This window comes from Rhincodon typus, chromosome 41 (assembly GCF_021869965.1).
Source record: "Rhincodon typus isolate 14 chromosome 41, sRhiTyp1.1, whole genome shotgun sequence".
NCBI lineage: Eukaryota > Metazoa > Chordata > Chondrichthyes > Orectolobiformes > Rhincodontidae > Rhincodon > Rhincodon typus.
In genome coordinates this window covers 8,380,173-8,385,609 of record NC_063372.1, presented here as the reverse complement: position 1 = coordinate 8,385,609, position 5,437 = coordinate 8,380,173, and the positions used below count along the sequence as shown (strand labels likewise).

The 5,437-nt window shown below is 36.7% G+C and overlaps 1 protein-coding gene across 1 annotated transcript in view; it reads right to left on the bottom strand.

Moving 5' to 3' along the window:
- The window catches only part of LOC109924877 (acid-sensing ion channel 1-like), a 501,033-nt gene that overhangs the window by 493,207 nt on the left and 2,389 nt on the right, over positions 1-5,437 (bottom strand). The window lies entirely within an intron of this gene.

The window sequence follows — 5,437 nt, the reverse complement described above, 5'->3', positions numbered from 1 at the left end:
AAAAAAAAAAAAAAAAAAAAAAAAAAAAAAAAAAAAAAAAAATCCAGTAAGAAAGTCTATTGGAAAACAGATATCCCCAATTATAAATATTATGTGCATTCATCAGGGGAAAAACGTTGACATGGTGTGATAAAAGCATGATAACAAGAAGTATGGTTTTGTAGACAGGGAGTGCACACTGGCATAAGCTTTAAAACACTTTATAGGTGAAATTAAGCATCTGAAAAATTGTTCGGTTACAGCTCTGCTGTAACAGGACTGAAATTATACAAATGTTCCCTATGTATGTTTCACTGGCATTATTTCTCAGACCCTAAAACAAATATAAAAGTGCAACACCATAGCTCTTCAAATGGTTTCTGGGTTATTGCTTCACAACGTGTGGTACTAGCCATCAAGTTGCTTGATCCCAACTGGGATCATGCTGAGTTAGCTCGGATGCAATATTTAATCTCTGCACCTCTGTGCTAGTTGATCAGCAAGGGTTCCAACCCCAGTTACTGACCACAGGCTCCTGCAGCACACTTCACTATTATTAAGCACATGTTGAATTTCTGATGACTCAGAGAATAATCTGCACTGCATTGACATTTTGTAAGCATTACAGTCCAATATTCTAACTGATTCAATACTAATATTTCTCAAGTTGACAAGAAAGATTACAAAGGTGACACACAGAAAATGCGCTACAGAAGCAAAGTTTATTCCAACACAAATCCCCGTTCTTGTTCGATAGCATAATTGCTATAACTTTGTGGGACGGATTTCACCAATACCAACCAATAATAGGTTTATGAAAGAACAGTGCGTGTGCTTTCGTAAAGGCACTTGTTTCTATATCATGCTACTTTAACAGATACTGTAAAAGTTGGTTGTTGCCTTTTCAAGTTAATGGTGGCTGCTGAGTTGATAAATTAGCAATATTATGTTCTTGAGGCTACACTACCTGTGATTCCTGTGCAGTAACAGCTAGTCCCTCGTGATGCATGAGTCAATTACAACTTTAAACAAGCATTACAACTGTATTCAAGTCTTCAGAGCTTTGCTTGTTTGGAAAAATAGTCAATGACTTCCAATGTAGTTTTCAAGGAGATGTTGCAAATATATGTTTTCAAATAGAATATCCTACTGGATTTCCAAATGTCCAGCTTCAATGGCCATTAATATTATCAAATCAGCTGAAGTTGCTCAATATAATATTAGCCATAAAATACTTGTATACCCATAAAATGCCTTTGGTCTATTTGAAGAAATAGAACTATGTCTATTTTCAATGGGGGCATGTATTTTAACATACATGGAAATATCATATGAGTTTGCACAGTACTATTGCACAATGAAATGACATTCCCAAAAGCATTTATTATTTTATATATAATATAAAACAAGAAAGAGCCATCTCACTTTCTCTATGTCATCAGTCTTAGAGTATTTATTAAATGCTGACTTAGGGGAAATGGAATATTGCGATGAAGTGTCTCTGGAAGCATAAGAGACCTCCCCATACCACAACAGCACCTCCTGGTGGCCATGTTTCAGAGATGAATTAAACAGAAGACCAGGACAACTGCTTAAAAAGCGCCTGCAGAGGCTGAATCACAAGGGAGCGGGGAGAGAGCTGAGAGAAAAGATATAAAAGTGGTATTTCAAAGGTAGTCTGCGTCATGCTAACTTTAAGCAATCATCCATGTGTGAGATAAAAAAAGGACAGGAACTGAAGGTCATTTGCCATTTAAATAGGTTACTTTCCAGCAAAGCTTTATTCTCTTCTGTCGAAACAATGAACAGGATGGAGAATGTCTAACTTCTCCTTGATGATATATGCACAGGAGCACAAATGGATATCTCCATGACTCAATCACCTCAAATTAAAACATTTCTAGATGAGAAAAATATAGACTTTGGAAGATTACCTTGTATCAGGACAAGATGCACGATAAAAATATCATTATTGAAATTTTAGGATGTTGCTCAGCTCACCTCCAATCTGTTTTCAATCTCAAAATGGCATTTCTATCAATAACCTATTGCCAGCTGCTGGCTAATTCAAATGAACTATGTGTTTCACTTTTTGCTTGCAGTTAGTCTTCAACATCAAATATATACCATTTATGGAATTATCTGCAAATGAGTTCATATTGACACAAACCATGGTCAGCACCTTTAAAGAAAACATTCCAGCATTCATACATACTGGTACTGTAATATCCAATGGAGCATCATTCAATTGTCATGCAATAGAGAACATTAAGTGCTTTTTGCGTTATTTTTTGTGAATTGTGCTGGGAAATGATCATCAAATACGGTCTTTCAGCATGTAACTCTTGATATGGCAATACATTTTCATTAAAGCTGCACAGTATCTATTTGTTGATTTTCAAAGTTAGTATAAAGCATTCAGAAACGAGAGCAGAAAATGATCCGAGGTAACATGTACCAAAGCTACTCTGACACAATCAAACAACTGAATATGCACTCCTTTGCTGAAAGGTGGAAAACAGCTGTTCAGACTTATCTAGAAACCTCTTCCATTGCCACTATATCTCTCCACACCTATATAAAAATAAATGTGTGATGGAAGTAAGCAGAAAAGACATCACTGAACAAATAAGTTGTAGAACATATATACAACAAGACATCCCAATCCCCTGCTTTATAAACTTCATAAAATGGTACATAAATTATTGAGAATTTAATTAATGCAACCTGACAACATATGATTTATGGACTTTAATGCAAAATGCAGAATGCAATAGACCTTTCATTTCTATTCTGTAAATTAAGGAGACCTCCATTTTTCAACTTGTTTTTATTTGTATACTGAAATGATCATAATTGTGCAATCCTTCTTATTATGTTCTATTTTATTTGATTTTAATGCTTGTCTACAACTATATAATAAATTATTACCTTTTCCTTTCTTTGTATTGTCATCACAATTTGGAATCTACCGTTATACTGATTTTTCAATAAACCAATTATTTATCTATCCATAAAAGCCATGTGTTCCTTGCTTAACCTGCCTTATGTGTTTCTGTACAGTTTTTCTCACATTAAATTTCCTGTCATCCAGCCCCTGTGTTGACAATCAGCTGTTGTTCACAGATTCTGCACTCTTTTAGTAATTATGAAATTGTACAACTTCTGTAACATCTTGCATTTTACTTCGAACCTGCTCATTAAAATGATGAGTTTCTGAAAATGAAATCAAAGCAGCCAGGTTTACTTTTTTGAAGGTGATGAGATTTTTAATAATCAAGTTATAAACATGTTTCTTTTCATCGTTGGTGACTCAGCCCCTCCTCAGTTCAGCCCTCACTAATGTTACCAGCTCTAGTATTGCTGGGACTTAAGTTCCAAAGGCTCTAGTTATTCTTTAGGACTTCCCTCAAGCACTCATTATTCAAATGTGTACCCATAAAGCGAAAAATGGAAGGTTATTTTACTATGGAGGGCTGTCCTCATCCATTATCCACATCTGTGCTTTCAGCAGAGCTCGCCCACTAATGTTCAAGAGTTGAAAACCTGGTTCCCTCTCCCAGACCTCGGGGGCACTGATGTCACTTTCATTCTATCAGCTGAAATCTGCTAAGGCAGCAACATAGGCACCAAACCTGAGAATGAGAGCACTGGTGTGTGTGCTGGATCAACTTGCTAAGCCTTCGGTGAGTAAACTTGCAGGCTCAATGAGATAAGAAATCACCCCAACTCTTCACATTCTCTGGTGTCATGACATGCTCATGATATCCTGTCTTCTCCCACCCACTGAAAAGAAAGCAGACTCATCACTAGCCGAATAGATGATTCTTGACCGTCAAACAAAGCTCCCTTTTCTTACAGTCCAATATTACAATGATTAATAAACAAAAGTGTTTTTTTTTTTAATTTCCTCTCCTTTCATCCCCGTGGCTGCTTGGAGTAATGTCTGACAGATTAGTCTTTGTTTTCTCATGACTTCCAGGGCAATCCTGGAGAGTTGACAAGCCCTATCTCTCAGAGACACAAGTTTGATCACAAGTTGCAGACTCATGCTCACTGGAAACTGAGATGAAAGCACCCCTAAACTCATTTGAATTAGGAGAGTTGTGTCTAACAACTGCCTAGGACAGAAAGAGGAAATTTTCAGTGGATTAACCCATAGATGAAAGAAACATTAATCCGCTGTTCTATCCACAAGTATATCTTTTTATTTTGATTGGTTACTCCAATATGGGCCAATTGCAGCAAAGTCCAATTTAGCTACGGGCATGAGGAGCATATTAAGGGCAATGTATTTATGTTTATTTGCTTTCTTCCTGACATACAAATACTTCCAAACCTCAATCACCTCACTCTTAGACATGCATCCAATAATAAAGTGTACTTGCCTACCTATAAATAAGACATTTTTAAATCATTCAGTAATGAAAAGTGGAATGGATTTCGCACTTAGTATCCCTTTCAAGCATTTATTACTGTAATGAAAGTTCCTAACTTGATGAATGAATTAAAATTTTAGGGAGTTGTGCAGCTCTAACTTTAACCGTTCAAAACATCACTATTTCAGGTCAAAATAGATTATGCCAGTTGATAATTGACAGTAAGTAGACTGCCCAGATCAGACACTTAAAAGACAAATTGTTTGCATTTTGGATGGGCTGGATTTGAATGCATGCTTGGAATTTAAATGTCTAGCTAAAGGAGATCTAATTAAATTCAGAGATGGAGATAGAGGAGATTCCGTAGTCTCTAATCAAAATGTAACAACTTTGTATTTTGACGCAGACAGAGAGAAAAACACGATTTACCCGTGACAATTATGCATCTAAAGCCCTTGCCATTTCTTCATGAACTAAAAATCTAATGCATAGCTCATATCAGAAGGCATGTAAACATAGGGCTCCTGTCAATCCCTTATTTAGGTCACAGCCAGGTTTTGTTGAAAGGCTGTTTTATAGGTGGGATTCACAGCAGAATCAGCATGTCACTGGAACTGACACTCTTCACTGTTTGCACACACACGCACACACACACTCAAATTGTTTGAAACAAAGTAAGTGAGGCATCTCAGAGGCAATGTTAACAGACAGTATGTTTCTGTTTGATACATGATGGTCAAGTGTAGCTCACTATAAACACAAGACCCTTCCTTCCCAGTTTATACATAGGAATGAACGGTAACAGATGTCTCATTGTAACCTCCAAATTTCAGACTCCAAGCCTTGAGTTGTAAGGACAGGGAGGATGACAAATGATATGTCTGAACATTATAGCTCGCAACTAGTGGATACTGCAGCTTCGATGATTGTGACTTACTTTGCCTTTTCTAAACAGAAAGATTTCAAGCCTGTGTTTCTAACTGCAACCTATTACTACCATTAGCCTCGTGTTAAATGGTAACTTTTGCTCTGTCCAAGTTTCTTGTTCCATGGCCCTATTCCCATTGCTTTGTACAGAC